The sequence below is a fragment of the Bufo gargarizans genome, chromosome 3, assembly GCF_014858855.1.
Source record: "Bufo gargarizans isolate SCDJY-AF-19 chromosome 3, ASM1485885v1, whole genome shotgun sequence".
Taxonomy (NCBI): domain Eukaryota; kingdom Metazoa; phylum Chordata; class Amphibia; order Anura; family Bufonidae; genus Bufo; species Bufo gargarizans.
In genome coordinates, this window is record NC_058082.1 from 347,915,526 (window position 1) to 347,935,264 (window position 19,739).

A 19,739-nucleotide genomic window follows, 5' to 3' on the forward strand; every position below is an offset into this window, starting at 1 on the left:
GACTGCTTATTTATACAGATATATCGTATAAGATCAGATAACCTTCGCTTTAAAGAATGACAATTCATAATTTTGAGCAAAAAAATAAATAATCTTTTAATAAAAAAATAGATTAGTATAAAAGCTTTACACAATAAGGAGATGAAACATGAACACAGCGCAATCGCTTTGAACTTTGAGTCCTATACTATTTAAAGGGGTTGTGTCACAAAACATATTCTACAATTTTTAAACCAGCACCTGGATCTGAATACTTTTGTAGTTGCATGTAATGTAATATAGCCAGTGAGTTATTCAATAAAATGTATCTGTATAGCGCCACCTGCTGTTTGTTCTTTTCCTTATTTTTTGTCCGTCTCACTGAGCTGGTCGCACATGCTCAGTTTAAATCTCCAACTGCAACCTGACATAAGTTCAGTTAGAAGCTATGGCAGTTACAGGGAGAGAGCTGCAGCAGAAAGGACATGCCACCATTGAGCTGCCAGGTTGAAAAGAATTAGGAACAATAAAAGCAGAGAATGTGGAGATCTCTGGATCCATGTGAGGTACAGGGCTGGTTCTAGCTTTGTTCGAAAGAGATTGTCATGTACTATATGATCTCTGATTTTCATATTTTTTTTTGCATCAATTATGGCATAACCCCTGTAGCGGAGTGCAATATTAGAATCCACGATCTCCGCTGGTATAACAGGTAAATCCACAGTCAGCGCTGAACAGTACGGCAATATTCCCAATCCTCCCAATAACCGGACGAAACACAGTCTGGGAGTCAACAACCCGCTTTATTCACAAGCTTGTATATTTATACAGTTCCCCATGCCATTGTACACAAAATCCCCTTCCCTCTGTCTGTAACACAATAAACAAAACCAAATGAGCATTGTCTGAGACGTAATTAACCAACACAATAAGCATTGTCTGAGACGTAATCCACAAACTACAATTACCAAACGTAATGGACTAACTCGAACCCTGGCATACACATATACAATGTAACCGAACACATAATAACATACATAATCTGTAAGACAGCCTGAATGCAATCTGCTACCCAGTCTTAAAGGGGCAGTAGTAGCAATATAAAATACCACCTGCCCAAATATTGCATTCAAACGTACGGACAACCTTTCTTACATTATAGTCCAGAAGTGGCTAAGTTTGCCACAAATATCTTTGCATATGAAAATATATTGTAGTATATATACAACTTTATATGCACTGGATGGAGATCTACAAACCGGATTCCAAAAAAGTTGGGACACTATACAAATCGTGAATAAAAACTGAATGCAATGATGTGGAGGTGCCAACTTCTAATATTTTATTCAGAATAGAACATAAATCACAGAACAAAAGTTTAAACTGAGAAAATGTACAATTTTAAGGGAAAAATATGTTGAATCAGAATTTCATGGTGTCAACAAATCCCCAAAAAGTTGGGACAAGGCCATTTTCACCACTGTGTGGCATCTCCCCTTCTTCTTACAACACTCAGCAGACGTCTGGGGACCGAGGAGACCAGTTTCTCAAGTTTAGAAATAGGAATGCTCTCCCATTCTTGTCTAATACAGGCCTCTAACTGTTCAATCGTCTTGGGCCTTCTTTGTTGCACCTTCCTCTTTATGATGCGCCAAATGTTCTCTATAGGTGAAAGATCTGGACTGCAGACTGGCCATTTCAGTACCTGGATCCTTCTCCTACGCAGCCATGATGTTGTGATTGATGCCGAATGTGGTCTGGCATTATCTTGCTGAAAAATGCAGGGTCTTCCCTGAAAGAGATGACGTCTGGATGGGAGAATATGTTGTTCTAGAACCTGAATATATTTTTCTGCATTGATGGTGCCTTTCCAGACATGCAAGCTGCCCATGCCACACGCACTCATGCAACCCCATACCATCAGAGATGCAGGCTTCTGAACTGAGCGTTGATAACAACTTGGGTTGTCCTTGTCCTCTTTGGTCCGGATGACATGGCGTCCCAGATTTCCAAAAAGAACTTCGAATCGTGACTCGTCTGACCACAGAACAGTCTTCCATTTTGCCACACTCCATTTTAAATGATCTTTGGCCCAGTGAAAACGCCTGAGCTTGTGGATCTTGCTTAGAAATGGCTTCTTCTTTGCACTGTAGAGTTTCAGCTGGCAACGGCGGGTGGCACGGTGGATTGTGTTCACTGACAATGGTTTCTGGAAGTATTCCTGAGCCCATTCTGTGATTTCCTTTACAGTAGCATTCCTGTTTGTGGTGCAGTGTCGTTTAAGGGCCCGGAGATCACGGGCATCCAGTATGGTTTTACGGCCTTGACCCTTACGCACAGAGATTGTTCCAGATTCTCTGAATCTTCGCATGATGTTATGCACAGTTGATGATGATAGATGCAAAGTCTTTGCAATTTTTCGCTGGGTAACACCTTTCTGATATTGCTCCACTATCTTTCTGCGCAACATTGTGGGAATTGGTGATCCTCTACCCATCTTGGCCTCTGAGAGACACTGCCACTCTGAGAAGCTCTTTTTATACCCAATCATGTTGCCAATTGACCTAATTAGTGTTAATTGGTCTTCCAGCTCTTCATTATGCTCAAATTTACTTTTTCCAGCCTCTTATTGCTACTTGTCCCAACTTTTTGGGGATTTGTTGACACCGTGAAAATTTGAATCAACGCATTTTTCCTTTAAAATTATACATTTACTCGGATTAAATTTTTGATCTGTCATCTACGTTCTATTACAAATAAAATATTGACATTTGCCATCTCCACATCATTGCATTCAGTTTTTATTCACGATTTGTATAGTGTCCCAACTTTTTGGGAATCCGGTTTGTACTACATACACATTATGTATAATATCCTGCATGTGTGCAGGAGTTCTACTATATATACTGTATACATTGACCACATGGGAATGATGGATCGGGGATTCATACCTGCTCTGGGATCAGGATGCAGCGCTCAGAGGATTGTACATGGATGGGCAGGCAGGCAGATGGACAGGAGTATCGGCAGGCAATCAGGCAGGTAGACATGCGTGCAGGTGCCTAGGCAAGTCAAGCCAAGCGCACTGCGGCAAATTTCTTCCGCACTAGTCCACGCCTCTAACTCGCCCAAAACATAACTAATCACCTAATTCTACCCAGTCTCCTAAATGCCCCCACATATGTAACACCCCAGAGTTGTATTACGACACGCCTCTACCCCGCTACTGTCTCCTAAGAGCTTTTACATTGTCATCAGATATAAGTTATATTATGTCTCCACAAATGTGCATCAAAAAACTATGTTAACTACAATTGTTTCCTTGTAATTTTACAGGTCCACCAGGAGGTGCAGCATCATTGGTAGAGATAGTTTTAATGTTATGGCCGTTCAGAGTGGAACAATCCTGTTCTATTCTGCCCCCCTGCTGAACAGAAGTGGAGGTTTCCAGCTTCCTGCAGCAAGGGAGCAAAAAAACAGTTAGAACCAGTTCTAGTTTCCCCTGCATAGGGAAGACAGCAAGGACCAAGTCTCGTTCTGAGACTTGATCAAATTCCCAGTCTGAGCCCTGCAGCTCAACTGGATGAAAAGAAAGCAGAAAGTTACAGACAACCTCCAGTTCCAGGAAGAAAGCATCCCCTGAGAATATATCTGTGAGTCAAGTCCAGAGACCTAGGAGAAGCCATTCCTCCTCAGCTAGTCTGTCCCCACACAGCAGAAGCATTTATCCCTGCCAATTATTGCCAAAACCTGCTGGGACCAGAGACCAAAGCTGTATACTGTTTGGATACAAGTTATCTTCAGTAAAGAAACGTTTGAACTTCATTTCTGCTGCAAAATCCCTCTATTACTCCTACTATCACTACACTCAAATTTATTGCAAGTGAGCCAGGAGTCCAGCCGTACCCAGGTAGGAGACACCATTGACACAATTATCACCACCTATAGAGACATTATAAGCCATTACACCACTCTGGCAATCCTAATCTGAGACGTGCGTTATAACACCTTGGGAGGGCCCTGGGGTAGTACCCTGCGCACGCTGCAATTGGCGTCACGACAACCACAGAACATTAAACAACCTGTACCTGGCCACTGCACATAGTAATTTTGCCCCCTTTATGCCACCACCACAGTAGTTGTGCCCACATTGTTCCCCCTCCACAGATTATGCCCATATATGTGCCCCCTCACAGTATTTATACCCAGATATGTGCCCCCTCACAGTAACTATGCCAGATATGTGCCTTATCACAGTAGTATGCCCAGGATTGTGCCCTCTCACAGTTTTTATGCCAAGATGTGTGTCCCCTTACAGTAATATGCCCAAGATTGTGCTCCCTCACAATAGTTATGCCTACATATGTGCCCCCTCACAATAGTTATGCCTACATATGAGCCCCCTCACAATAGTGATGCCCAGATTTGTCCCCTCACAATAATATGCCCAGCTGCACCCCCCTCACAGTAATATGCCCAGCTGCACCACCCTCACAGTAATATGCCCAGCTGCGCCCCATCACAGTATTATGCCCGTCTGTGCCACCTCACAGTAATATGTCCAGCTGTGCCCTCTCACAGTAATATGCCCAGTTGTGCCCCCTCACAGTATAATACTCAGGATTGTGACCCCGCACAGTAATATGCACAGGTTTGTAACCCCCAACAGTAATATGCCCAGGATTGTGACCCTTCACCGTAATATGCCCAGTTGAGCCCCCTCACAATAATATGCCCAGGATTGTGACTCCTCACAGTAATATGCCCAGCTGTGCCCCCTCACAGTAATAGGCCCAGCTGTGCCCCCTCACAGTAATATACCCAGACAAACACTGAAATCTGGGACTGTTCCAGGAAAATTCCTTTAATCCAGCATCAATGGAACCTGACAGATGCCGGATTATCAAATATTCTAGATTATTGGCTGAATTTAAGAGATATAACATACAAATACTAAACCAAATTATTTATCACAGGCCTGTCCCACTTCAGATCTCGCCTGGAAACAAATGGCGGATAATCAGACCTTCTGGACTAGATGCCGGATTACAGAAATGTCACTGTAATTGGTAAGTCAGCGTCCATGTAATAAATGATTATCGGAATCAGGCTTGTCTATTGTTTTTACATTCATCTTTATTACAGAACATCTGGACTGTGGTCGTAGAATGGGATTGTATAAAATGGTAGAATTTCTCTCTTTATTGGTTTCCAGCAGGTGAGAGACGTTCTCATAGAGCAGTGAGGAGATGCAGCAGGCGGGGGTCACTCCCAGCAGGTTGGGGGCTGTTTCCTGGTAGAAGTGGTGGAAACCTTTCCTGTAAGACAGAAGAGACAGGAATAGGACCTCATGTTGTAAGGTAACGCCCCGTCCTCTCTGTTAGCGGCTGCACATCAGTCTGTGTAGTCTGGCCTGCCCCCAGTCATTTGTTATTGGGCAGTTAGGGGGCGTTCCAGACTACATGGGCAGAGTGCCGTGTTCTTGTAGAGACTGCAGATTTCTCCCATTACATAAATACTAGGGGAATCCTCTGGAAAATTCCCAGCATCCCGGAGATGTTGATCATGTCCTCATGTACACAATGGTATTACAGCTCCCTCCAACCTCCCAGTTACATCATGTAGCACCTAAAGTAGTCTATGGGGCCTCCTACATCTCCATACGCTTCAGATTTCATACTTTATTGTATCTTAGATTACTTATGAGACAAAGGCAACATAGCCATAGACCCCCATTCACCTGCCTGAGGCCTGACCACAGCAGACTGCACTTTTCCATACAGTGGGCCACCTCCAACATTTTACCATTGTGAGCTGGTGTAGATTTTACTTCTGCCACACAGACCTGCCAGGCAGTGTCACAATCATTAGGAGGAATGAAGAGAGGGACAGAGATTAGGACCAGTGTATAAAACACCGCTTCTAACACATATTCCCCCAAATGGCATCAGAATTAGTTCCAGAGGTGTAAAGGTGGTTCATATTGACTTGAATGGGTCCGCGATCTGAAACGTATGGCCAAAGATAGCACATGTTCTATCTTTTTGGGGTGCAGAGGCACGAATCAGAAGCCTATGGAAGCGCTTCGAAGTGCTTCCATGGTGCACCCGATCTGTGCCTCCGCTCCACAAAAGATAGAGGAAGTCATATCTTCGGTCGTATGTTGCAGATCATGGACCCATCCGCACAACATAGTTCACACAGGCATTGGCTATTTGTAGACCCACTGTTTGTGGGCCACAATATGGGCACCATGGCCATACGGTACAGTACAGTTATATCCAGTGACTTACAGGTAATAACTCTGATTGGAGTCATTCACTTTCCATTTTCTTCTCCATCTGGCCCAGACTGCCATGAAGACTTCTTCCAGCCACCACTTGTGTCTGCAGAGTGTAACGCAACAGACGTAGTTAAATCTATTGCTTTCCAGCGTCGTCTGTACCCTTTTCCCACCTCAATGCTGACTATCCATAGTGCCCTAGATGGTAAAAATGCCCCGTATTGTGCCCTACACAGTAATGATACCCTATTTTATGCCCTACACAGTAGCTGTGCACCTTTTCTATCTCTATACGGTATACTAATGCCCCCCCCCCCCCCACTGTGCCAATAATAATATCCTCATATGTGCCTCTTTATGATAATGTCCCCCTACATTACTATTATCCCCTTCATGCCTCCTGAGGAGGCGGATACATTTATACCTGGCACTATGGATCTGGACGGGCCCCCTACCCCTCCTGGTCTGGTCGCACCCCCTGTGACTGTGATGGTTACACCACTGCTCAGGAGACCTACCACTCAGAACAATACATAGATAATGAGATGGGTTATTACCAGTTTTGGGTCACTGGGTGGATGTACGTAATTCTTATTATAATGTCTCTTCAGTTCCTCTTAGGACATAACCGGAAGGGCTCAGTGTGACGTCTCCAGCAGGCCTGGTACAAACCCCTACAAATACAGGACATGATGGTGACGGATGGAAAAGCCTGACATGTGCGATGATGGTAGGACATTATAGACACCGATTACCTTGGGAATTTCTTCCTGCCTATAGATTTCAGCCAGAGCAGGGAACGTGTCTTTGGATTGTCATCTTGAAGAGTCATCGTCATCATCGTACTGAAGAGCAAGATGAGTCTGTAACCCATATTGGGTTAGTACAGGAAAGGGTTAAGGCACCTGCATGAAATAAATGATCCTCACAAGGTACAAACCAAGAGCAACAATTACTTGATAGAGTCTATATATGGCGGTGTAATGGTTAAAACTGGACCAGGGCTATACCTGCCCCCATGCGATCTGTTCTCCCGGGGTGTAGTCACACACAGAACATGCCAACACCTCATCCAGTTTTCTGCTAGTGTAATACGCTGCAGATTTTCTACCCCAAAAGACAGAATGGAAAATCTGCAGTGTATATGCTACATGTAAACTTTCCTATACAAACTCCTGTGTCACATAGACATGAGCATTAGCCGCTGGAAAGAGGCATGTCTCCATTTACTGACAGGGGCAGAGATCTTGAAAATGGTGAGGAAGTACAAATTCTACTTTAGATTTACAGAAACACTACATAGAGGCAGTGGTGATGTGCTAGATGTCCTTCACATCCATAATGGATGATATAAGCATTGTGGTTTTACCTGCAGAGTGGATCTTGATCAGGTCCAGTGGGTGTAGTAGTTGCGTTGAGGAGATGACACCACCGCTCAGGTCGACCACCAGGTTCTTATTCTGGACATTTTGAAAGAGCTGTCTCACTGTTACCAGGGAGGGAGCAGAAGGTAACGGCCGATCCAGACGTGTGGATGTCCTGACACTTGCACTGTGCAGACGTCACACGAAGGACCGGACTGGGATTCACATGCAGCCAGTGCAACCCAACATGCCTCCCCAGCAGTGCCAGACAAGCAGCACAGAGTGCCTCCCCTAATGCCACAAGGGAGCAACATTGTACCCCTTCCCACCCCTCCCTCATTGGCAGCAGCATTTTCTCCTTTCCACACCTTCCCATTGGCAGTAGCATTTTACTCTTCCCCCAATAAAAGAGCAGTTCCCTCCCACCTCCACTGACAGAGCATTTCCCCCTTTCCCACTAACAGAACATTTTCCCCTTCCCGTCTCTCCTCCACTAACAGAGCATTTCCCCCTTTCCCACTAACAGAACATTTCCCCCTTCCCATCTCTCCTCCACTAACAGAGCATTTCCCCTTACCATCCCTTCCCCCACTAGTAGAGCATTTTCCCTTACCACCACCTCCCCCTCTATCAGAGCATTTCCCCATACCACCCCTCCCCCTCTAGCAGAGCATTTCCCCATACCACCCCTCCCCCACTAGCAGAGCATTTACCATTTCCCACCCCTCCCCCACTAACAGAGCATTTCCCTTTTCCCATCTCTGCCCCACTAACAAAATATTTCCCCAGTCCCATCTCTCCCCCACTAACAGAGCATTTCCTGCATCCTGTCTCTCACCCACTAAAAAAGCATTTCCACTTACCACCCCCTCCCCCACTAGCAGAGCATTTACCCTTTCCTACCCCTCCCCCACTATCAGATTATTTTTCCCTTTCCCACCCTTCCACCACTGATCGCAGCATTGTCCCCCTTCCCATCTCTCCCCTACTGACAGCAGTATTGTCCTTCTGTCTTCCCCTCCTCCACTGACCTACCTACTGGCAGCAACATTCCCCATTCCCACCCCCAGGAGCACAAATGTTGCTGGAGGTGGAAGGGAGAGTGTCAGGAGAGGTATCAAGGCTTCTCCCGACTTCCCCCAGAACTACTGGGTGCAGGACCTGTGGTCAAGAGAACATGTCATCACAGGTCCTTTACTTCTTCTGACCATGAAAACTGCACTGATTATGCCGTACTGACATTATTAGTGCAGTTTCAAATTGACCAGGGTGGTGGCTGACTGACAGGCCAACCAGGAATCGGTCCTATGGGGGAGATTACCAGTCCAGGCCTGGTTCCTCTCTCAGGAGGCAATATTAAATACAGTCCACTATTCTGCCGTCAGTGTGTCTGCCTGCCTGTTGCCCAAAGCAAAAAAGATGGTGCTAATACCCATATGGTGAGAAAACAATTTAGTATGGGCAGAGTAGAAAATAAAATTCAGTTTCACAGTCAGGCTGATGCAAATTATGTCATCTAAAAAGCTTTCACTCAGGGCATGTGCTGTGTGGGAGGAAGGAGCCCTCGATAGTTCCCTATACGAGGGTGAAAGTGTGCAAGATTCCCAATGATTAGCTAAAAGAGATCTGCCCAGAGGTAAGGCCAGAAGATAGGACTGTCCATGCTGCAGTCATTTACAATAAGGTACAAAATCGTCAGGCAGAAGAATAGTCGAGCAAGCAAAGGTCAGGGCAGGTGGTAAACAATCATAGTAATAAAACAGGCCGGGGTCAGGGCAGGCAGCAAACAATCATAGTCAAGTAACAAGCCAGGGTCAGGGCAGGCAGCAAACAAAGATAGTCAAAAAACAGTCCGGGGTCTGGGCAGGCAGCAGTCAAAAAACATAGTCCATAAGTCACGCCGAGGTCAAAACCGAAAAAGTCAATCCAAATAGCAGCAGTGTGCAAAGATGGTACTCGCACGCTGCAGGGAGCTTCACCACTACATTACTACACAGCACTGGGATCTTTTACCTTGATAAAAGGTACTCGGATCATAGATGAGATGTTTTCCCCCTCATCCCTTACAAAGTTTCTGGATGGCATGGCGTTTATGATCTCCCGAGCCTCGTAACTGATAGGGGCTCCTAGTGTGGTGTCATAGCGCAGTCTCGCAGTGACCTGAACGCGCGGTGGTAGGGCTGTCGGGTGGTAATAATTCAATTAAGAATTATTAATTATGGTCAAAAAATAATTAATAGAGTTGAGCGGACACCTGGATGTTCGGGTTCGAGAAATTCGGCCGAACTTTCCGAAAATGTTCGGGTTCGGGATCCGAACCCGATCCGAACTTCGTCCCGAGAGAATCTGGCTTCACGTCACCCACCACTGGAACAGTCCATTCTCAGATATTTAGGCCCCGGCACCCAGGCAGAGGAGAGAGGTCCCGTAACAGAGAATCTGGCTTCATGTCAGCAGAGAATCAGTCTTCATGTCATAGCAGAGAATCAGGCTTCACGTCAGCCACCACTGTAACAGTCCATTTTCATAAATTTAGGCCCAGCACCCAGGCAGAGGAGAGAGGTCCCGTAACAGAGGATCTGGCTTCATGTCAGCAGAGAATCAGTCTTCATGTCATAGCAGAGAATCAGGCTTCACGTCACCCACCACTGCAACAGTCCATTGTCAGATATTTAGGCCCAGCACCCAGGCAGAGGAGAGAGGTCCCGTAACAGACAATCTGGCTTCATGTCAGCAGAGAATCAGTCTTCATATCATAGCAGAGAATCAGGCTTCACGTCACCCACCAATGCAACAGTCCATTATCAGATATTTAGGCCCAGCACCCAGGCAGAGGAGAGAGGTCCCGTAACAGAGGATCTGGCTTCATGTCAGCAGAGAATTAGTCTGCATGTCATAGCAGAGAATGAGGCTTCACGTCAGCCACCACTGCAACAGTCCATTGTCATATATTTAGGCCCAGGCACCCAGGCAGAGGAGAGAGGTCCCGTAACAGAGGATCTGGCTTCATGTCAGCAGAGAATCAGTCTGCATGTCATAGCAGAAAATCAGGCTTCACGTCAGCCACCACTGCAACAGTCCATTGTCAGATATTTAGGCCCAGCACCCAGGCAGAGGAGAGAGGTCCCATAACAGAGGATCTGGCTTCATGTCAGCAGAGAATTAGTCTGCATGTCATAGCAGAGAATCAGGCTTCACGTCACCCAACATTGGAACAGTCCATTGGCATATATTTAGGCCCAGCACCCAGACAGAGGAGAGGTTCATTCAACTTTGGGTAGCCTCGCAATATAATGGTAAAATGAAAATAAAAATAGGATTGAATGAGGAAGTGCCCTGGAGTACAATAATATATGGTTAAGGGGAGGTAGTTAATGTCTAATCTGGACAAGGGACGGACAGGTCCTGTGGGATCCACGCCTGGTTCATTTTTATGAACGTCAGCTTGTCCACATTGGCTGTAGACAGGCGGCTGCGTTTGTCTGTAATGACGCCCCCTGCCGTGCTGAATACACGTTCAGACAAAACGCTGGCCGCCGGGCAGGCCAGCACCTCCAAGGCATAAAAGGCTAGCTCTGGCCACGTGGACAATTTAGAGACCCAGACGTTAAAATGTGGGCAACTCTGCTGTCGTTGCGCAGGCACTGCAGCATGTAGTCGCTCATGTGTGCCAGGCTGCCCAGGGGTAAGGACAAGCTGTCCTCTGTGGGAGGCGTATCGTCATCGTCCTGCCTTTCCCCCCAGCCACGCACCAGTGATGGGCCCGAGCTGCGTTGGGTGCCACCCCGCTGTGACCATGCTTCATCCTCATCCTCCTCCACCTCCTCCTCATCCTCGTCCTCCAGTAGTGGGCCCTGGCTGGCCACATTTGTACCTGGCCTCTGCTGTTGCAAAAAACCTCCGAAGAGACTGGCCTGAAAGTGCTAAAAATGACCCCTCTTCCTCCTCCTCCTCCTGGGCCACCTCCTCTTCCATCATCGCCCTAAGTGTTTTCTCAAGGAGACATAGAAGTGGTATTGTAACGCTGATAACGGCGTCATCGCCACTGGCCATGTTGGTGGAGTACTCGAAACAGTGCAACAGGGCACACAGGTCTCGCATGGAGGCCCAGTCATTGGTGGTGAAGTGGTGCTGTTCCGCAGTGCGACTGACCCGTGCGTGCTGCAGCTGAAACTCCACTATGGCCTGCTGCTGCTCGCACAGTCTGTCCAGCATGTGCAAGGTGGAGTTCCACCTGGTGGGCACGTCGCATATGAGGCGGTGAGTGGGAAGGCCGAAGTTACGCTGTAGCGCAGACAGGTGAGCAGCGGCAGGATGTGAACGCCGGAAGCGCGAACAGACGGCCCGCACTTTATGCAGCAGCTCTGACATGTCGGGGTAGTTGTGAATGAACTTCTGCACCACCAAATTCAGCACATGCGCCAGGCAAGGGATGTGCATCAAACCGGCTAGTCCCAGAGCTGCAACGAGATTTCGCCCATTATCGCACACCACCAGGCCGGGCTTGAGGCTCACCGGCAGCAACCACTCGTCTGTTGTTCTATACCCCGCCACAACTCCTGTGCGGTGTGGGGCCTGTCCCCCAAACATATGAGTTTCAGAATGGCCTGCTGACGTTTACCCCGGGCTGTGCTGAAGTTGGTGGTGAAGGTGTGTGGCTGACTGGATGAGCAGGTGGAAGAAGAGGAGGAGGAAGCCGAGAAGGAGGAGGTGGCAACAGGAGGCAAAGAATGTTGCCCTGCGATCCTTGGCGGCGGAAGGACGTGCGCCAAACAGCTCTCCGACTGGGGCCCAGCTGCCACTACATTTACCCAGTGTGCAGTTAGGGAGATATAGCGTCCCTGGCCGTGCTTACTGGTCCACGTATCTGTGGTTAGGTGGACCTTGCTACAGATGGCGTTGCGCAGTGCACACTTAATTTTATCGGATACTTGGTTGTGCAGGGAAGGCACGGCTCTCTTGGAGAAGTAGTGGCGGCTGGGAACAACATACTGTGGGACAGCAAGCGACATGAGCTGTTTGAAGCTGTCTGTGTCCACCAGCCTAAATGACAGCATTTCATAGGCCAGTAGTTTAGAAATGCTGGCATTCAGGGCCAGGGATCGAGGGTGGCTAGGTGGGAATTTACTCTTTCTCTCAAATGTTTGTGAGATGGAGAGCTGAACGCTGCCGTGTGACATGGTTGAGACGCTTGGTGACGGAGGTGGTGGTGGTGTTGGTGGTACATCCCCTGTTTGCTGGGCGGCAGGTGCCAACGTTCCTCCAGAGGCGGAGGAAGAGGCCGAGGCGGCAGCAGCAGAAGAGGCTGAGGCGGCAGCAGCAGAAGAGGCCGAGGCGGCAGCAGCAGAAGAGGTAGCAGGGGGAGCCTGAGCAACTTCCTTGTTTTTAAGGTGTTTACTCCACTGCAGTTCATGCTTTGCATGCAGGTGCCTGGTCATGCAGGTTGTGCTCAGGTTCAGAACGTTAATGCCTCGCTTCAGGCTCTGATGGCACAGCGTGCAAACCACTCGGGTCTTGTCGTCAGCACATTGTTTGAAGAAGTGCCATGCCAGGGAACTCCTTGAAGCTGCCTTTGGGGTGCTCGGTCCAAGATGGCGACGGTCAGTAGCAGGCGGAGTCTCTTGGCGGCGGGTGTTCTGCTTTTGCCCACTGCTCCCTCTTTTGCTACGCTGTTGGCTCGGTATCACCACTGCCTCTTCCTCCGAACTGTGAAAGTCAGTGGCACGACCTTCATTCCATGTGGGGTCTAGGACCTCATCGTCCCCTGCATCGTCTTCCACCCAGTCTTGATCCCTGACCTCCTGTTCAGTCTGCACACTGCAGAAAGACGTAGCAGTTGGCACCTGTGTTTCGTCATCATCAGAGACATGCTGAGGTGGTATTCCCATGTCCTCATCATCAGGAAACATAAGTGGTTGTGCGTCAGTGCAGTCTATGTCTTCCACCGCTGGGGAAGGGCTAGGTGGATGCCCTTAGGAAACCCTGCCAGCAGAGTCTTCAAACAGCATAAGAGACTGCTGCATAACTTGAGGCTCAGACAGTTTCCCTGATATGCATGGGGGTGATGTGACAGACTGATAGGGTTGGTTTTCAGGCGCCATCTGTGCGCTTTCTGCAGAAGACTGGGTGGGAGATAATGTGAACGTGCTGGATCCACTGTCGGCCACCCAATTGACTAATGCCTGTACCTGCTCAGGCCTTACCATCCTTAGAACAGCATTGGGCCCCACCATATATCGCTGTAAATTCTGGCGGCTACTGGGACCTGAGGTAGTTGGTACACTAGGACGTGTGGATGTGGCAGAACGGCCACATCCTCTCCCAGCACCAGAGGGTCCACTAACACCACCACGACCATGTCCACGTCCGCGTCCTTTACTAGATGTTTTCCTCATTGTTATCGTTCACCACAACAACAAAAATATTATTTGGCCCAATGTATTGTATGCAAATTCAGCTGAATATAAATTTGAGGCCTAGTATTTAGGCGCTGGGTGACAGGTATAGATTTACTGACAGAATTAGACTTGGAAATGCACAGTAGCGTGTGTGTGAAGTTATTCTGAATGACCCTATGTGCACCTTGAATATTATATACCCTTTTAGGGATGTATTTAAAGTAGGCCTGATACAGCAGAAACCACTAAATTAGGAAATTGCTAAATTGGGAATTGTATTTCAACCCAGAACAAAAAATGTGCTTTGACGGACACTAAATAACTTGCCCAGCCAGAACAGTACACCAGTAACGACAGATTTAGCGGGATATAAATTTGAGGCCTAGTATTTAGGCGCTGGGTGACAGGTATAGATTTACTGACAGAATTAGACTTGGAAATGCACAGTAGCGTGTGTGTGAAGTTATTCTGAATGACCCTATGTGCACCTTGAATATTATATACCCTTTTAGGGATAGATTTAAAATAGCTCTGATACAGCAGAAACCACTAAATTAGGAAATTGCTAAATTGGGAATTGTATTTCAACCCAGAACAAAAAATGTGCTTTGACGGACACTAAATAACTTGCCCAGCCAGAACAGTACAGCAGTAACGACAGATTTAGCGGGATATAAATTTGAGGCCTAGTATTTAGGCGCTGGGTGACAGGTATAGATTTACTGACAGAATTAGACTGGGATATGGCCAAAAAATATTGCTATTGCTGGTTAAATGCACTTGGTGTGACAGCTTGACCAACCACACTACTGAGGGTTAAATGCACTTGGTGACGGGTGCAGCTTGCCCCTGATGTAGTATATGGCCAAAAAATGAACAGACTATTGCTGGTTAAGTGCACTTGGTGTGACAGCTTGACCAACCACACTACTGAGGGTTAAATGCACTTGGTGACGGGCGCAGCTTGCCCCTGATGTAGTATATGGCCAAAAAATAAACAGACTATTGCTGGTTAAATGCACTTGGTGTGACAGCTTCACCCTGATGTAGGCTTTAGCCAAAAAACAACCACACCATTGAGGGTTAAATGCACTTGGTCGCAGCTTGTGCTGGCGCACCACAAGACACAAAATGGCCGCCGATCACCCCAGAAAAAAGTGACTGACAAACGGTCTGGGCAGCCTAAAAACAGTGAGCAATTGAGTATCAGCAGCTCAATGACCCACAGCTGCAGATCGATCAATTAATCAAGTCCTTTGGAGGAGTTAATCTGCCTAATCTCGCCCTACTGTCGCAGCCGCAACCTCTCCCTACGCTAATCAGAGCAGAGTGACGGGCGGCGCTATGTGACTCCAGCTTAAATAGAGGCTGGGTCACATGGTGCTCTGGCCAATCACAGCCATGCCAATAGTAGGCATGGCTGTGATGGCCTCTTGGGGCAAGTAGTATGACGCTTGTTGATTGGCTCCTTTGCAGCCTTTCAAAAAGCGCCAAGAAAGCGTCACAAAAGCGCCAAGAAAGCGACGAACACCGAACCCGAACTTTTACGAAAATGTCCGGGTTTGGGTCCGTGTCACGGACACCCCAAAATTCGGTACGAACCCGAACTATACAGTTCGAGTTCGCTCATCCCTAATAATTAACCATGAAAAAATAAAATTTATAAAATTTGTCATAAATTCTTAAAATCATGACCTGGTGAACTGTAGACAACCTAATTGATACAATTCACATCTGAGTCCGACTATTTGCTCAGAAAAATAAGTTATTTTTGACGTGAGCTGACGTTAATGATAAAACATGAAGTTCTGCATTATACAATAATACACAGGTATTATAAAAATATGCAGATTTATTGGTTACAAGGTTATAAACATATATAAGTAAATAAACACAATGATACATGCAAATGAATGTATATAGCGTTAATATAAAGCATTACAAGCTTAACAATACATGTGAGTGGAAATAACTTGTCACATTATAACCAAGCTATTATTAGGTTAGGATATCAAATAGGAACATAATTTATACATTACTTCTGTTCAGAGAAAACCTCATGATATCAGGACGGGCATGTCTGATCCTAGACATCAATATGGAATGCTAAATACATTCTGCCCCCCTCTAACCAACTACACATCACATGACTTCAGGCATGGGCAAATCCAATCAAGGCTATAACTTAGAAGAGATAACTGTATCCTTCCGCCCCATCCTGGACTATTTTCACACATATAACTTTGGTAAGACTATTAAGACAAATAACAGGGATCTAGGATCTTGCTAGACCATATCTTAAATGGGAAGGACTTTGAAATATGTCTTTCCTGTGGGAATCCATCAACTAGCTTGGCGAAGAATGTTCTATCAATATATATATATATATATATATATATAAGCAATTATTTAATGCTTTTCTAGATTATGAGTCTTGATTCTTCTGCAGGTAGAATGAAGCCTCACAATATCCTAAAACTACATCTCAATATGGAGATGATCAATTAATGTATTTATTCGCCAATCTAGATGGTATAATGTCACCCACACTATCAAATTAGTCTTAATAAAATGATATATCATTTTCTGTGTCTCTTACCAAGTCCTAGTAGAAATCTCACTTCTGCTCCTAGGAAAGCTGGGTGGTCCATCATAGAGCATGTAACCATGGCTTTCATCCTGATAAACACCTCTAGAGAGCTTAACTTCTCTTTCCTCTCTTTCTTGTGTTTTGTGTTTTTCCCCCCTGTGTATGGTTTATGATCACAAACTTATCAGTTAGACACACCTTCCTAGTTTGGAGCTTTCCAATCATTGTCGGATGGGTGTGATCATTGATAAGAAATGACATCATAACCTTACCCAGAATGCACTTTTGCTACTGTTGTAATGTCACCTACTCATACCTAGGTGGCACTGCTGTGTAAGCTTTTTGCATCATAGTATAAAGGGTTAACTTCTGTAAGTCTGAATAAAGGTATAATATACATTTTGACCTTAAAAGCTTTAATTCAAAGCTATAGGGATTAATTCTGACACTTGTAGCAATTAGAGACAGACCTCTAGGCGTCTCTCTGAATGTTTCTCACACTGTTTATTTGTAGATCATAAATAACTTAAATGGCTTTGTTTTCTCAGAGATATCAGTACCTCCTCTCATACCAAAGAGGTGAATAATTGTTACAAAACACACATCTTCACAGACACTCTTTTAGAGACAAAGATTCTCCTAATGAGATATATATAATATACTGGATACATGTTGTCTTCATAACATATAACAATATAATATATAGTAATATATGTCCTACTGATTGTCTTATGCTAAGGACTAAGGCTATATATTTGCTTCATTGATAAATGCCTAATTGTATAGGTAATTATCACCAGCTGCATAGAGCTTATCTTTATCTTCCGTCATAAATTTAAAAGTAGATAAGGAGGCCTCTTCTCAGACTGGTACATTCATGAGAAGAATAACACTAAAAAGTAGAAACCTTCGTGTGACCTTACTTTGGCCTTCTCAAGACATACAAAATTGTAACTATAGTCGAGCATGGCTCTTAAAGGGAATGAACATTCATCTTGACTAAAATAATTGGATATCAATGCATTTACCTATGAAAAGGCACAACAGGGCGAAAGGAGCACTGCGGACTGTAGATGTTACTGTCCCTGATAACAGTCTCAGAAACCTCCAGATAGATGGTAACCTGGGCATATGGGGATGGGTCTGTACCTCACCTGGTGTTCTGGTGGGCTTCGGTACCTGATGATCTTTCTCTTCCTGTGCTGCTATGATGGTCTCGGCAGGTGGTGTTGCCCGCGGTAGTGGTGTTCCTCCCTGCAGTCGAAGGTATCGGCCAGTTTCCTGTCTAGGTGTTTCAGACGGTGATGTTATAAACGGCACAATACCTTCCAATCCTGCTGTCAGATGGCGCGTTGTGAAGCCAGATGTTGTTGGCTTCTGGCCATACGGGGGCCTCCGGGGACGATAGATATGTCTCCGGGGCTGGAGTTTTCCTCCATCCCCCGTAGCAGCCATGTGGCTGCCTCTTCCGCCACACACCAATAAAAGTGTATGTGGGGAAGAGGCGGGAAGGGGGATGAAGGGGGGAAAAAAAAGGATAAAGGTAATAAATACAAGAAAACGCTCGCTCAAAGTGGTCAGCCTCCTCTCTCCGCAATCCTCGCCTCACACTCACTGCTCTTACCCAGTGTTCCAGGGCTCAAGGGCAATGCTTCTGTCATGTCATCAAGCCGCGTTCAGCAACGGGTTGCTATTGCAGGTAAACAGTGGTGTCGCCCATGGCAACCAAACCCATCCTAGCTGTGTATGGCAGGAAACAGACATAAGGGGGCAGATTTTTAGTAGTGTTGAACCCAATGGGGGAAAGTTATGAAAACTGATGCAAAGGAAAATGTTCTCAGTTGCCCAGCAACCAATCAAATTGCTCATTTACTTTTTCAAATGAGCTCTGTAAAATGGAAGGTGGAATTTGATTGGTTGCTTTGGGCAACTGAGTCAGTTTCCTTTTGCACTAGTTTTGATAAATCTCCCTCAATGTGTTTTTCTTCCATGAAGAACCAGTGGAGGTGATAGTGGTTTAAAAGTCCAGAGATGGAGGCAATGCCAGCAAATTTGTACTAAATACAACCTAAGCCCCGCCCAGAAGTGGGTGTTCAGAGATGTCTTTTGGGCATTCCTGGGGGTGGGGCTTAATTATCACAAATGTACCAGGAAAAAATGTTGAAAAGTATTAGTCTTATTCTATACATCGAGTCCATTCTGACAATACAAGGGCATGCTGGGAGTTGTAGTGCACATGACCTTTGCAGTTGACAGCTGCAATTTAAAAAAATAAGTCAGTTTATGCTTTCTGATGTTTCTATTGGGGGGGATGAGAGAGAACTGATAGCGCCCCAACAGCTTTTCCTCACCGACATATATATGTACTGGCCATGGGTGAGAGAGGGCTGTATTATGCAGCTGTCACCCTGTTTAACCCCTTAGCAACCATGGCATTTACGGGATTAGAGAGGGGGCTCCTGATGCTGATGGGTTGCCATGGCAGCCAGGGGCCCTAACAATATCCCCAATATCTGCCCTTATAGTAAACCTATAAAAATATGAAAAGTTCTGGCTGTCAGAATATGTGACCTGCAACCTCAGGGGAAATAATCAGGTGATGGGTCTGGATGGATGAAAAGCCAAAACACAGGCCGAAATAGACCAGGATGAATCCAGCCCTTACATGCTACATGGTATGGTCCGAAATGTATAGACGTCTGACCGCAAAGGGCCCCTCTGCAAAAGTGTGTCTGGGCCAGGGGCCCCATGTCTTCAGAAATGGTTTTGTAAAGATAAATCTAAACTACAAACCGGATTCCCAAAAAGTTGGGACACTATACAAATCGTGAATAAAAACTGAATGCAATGATGTGGAGGTGCCAACTTCTAATATTTTATTCAGAATAGAACATAAATCACAGAACAAAAGAATCAGAATTTCATGGTGTCAACAAATCCCCAAAAAGTTGGGACAAGGCCATTTTCACCACTTGTGTGGCATCTCCCCTTCTTCTTACAACGCTCAACAGACGTCTGGGGACCGAGGAGACCAGTTTCTCAAGTTTAGAAATAGGAATGCTCTCCCATTCTTGTCTAATACAGGCCTCTAACTGTTCAATCGTCTTGGGCCTTCTTTGTTGCAC

At 46.0% G+C, this 19,739-nt stretch overlaps 1 long non-coding RNA gene across 1 annotated transcript; it reads right to left on the reverse strand.

Moving 5' to 3' along the window:
* Window positions 1-6,819: 6,819 nt before the first annotated feature.
* LOC122930742 lies at window positions 6,820-7,888 on the reverse strand. The gene is made up of 3 exons (XR_006388168.1): window positions 7,632-7,888; window positions 7,018-7,125; window positions 6,820-6,936 (listed from the first exon to the last, which is right to left on the reverse strand). It is a non-coding gene; the product is annotated as an uncharacterized LOC122930742 (long non-coding RNA).
* Window positions 7,889-19,739: the final 11,851 nt, after the last annotated feature.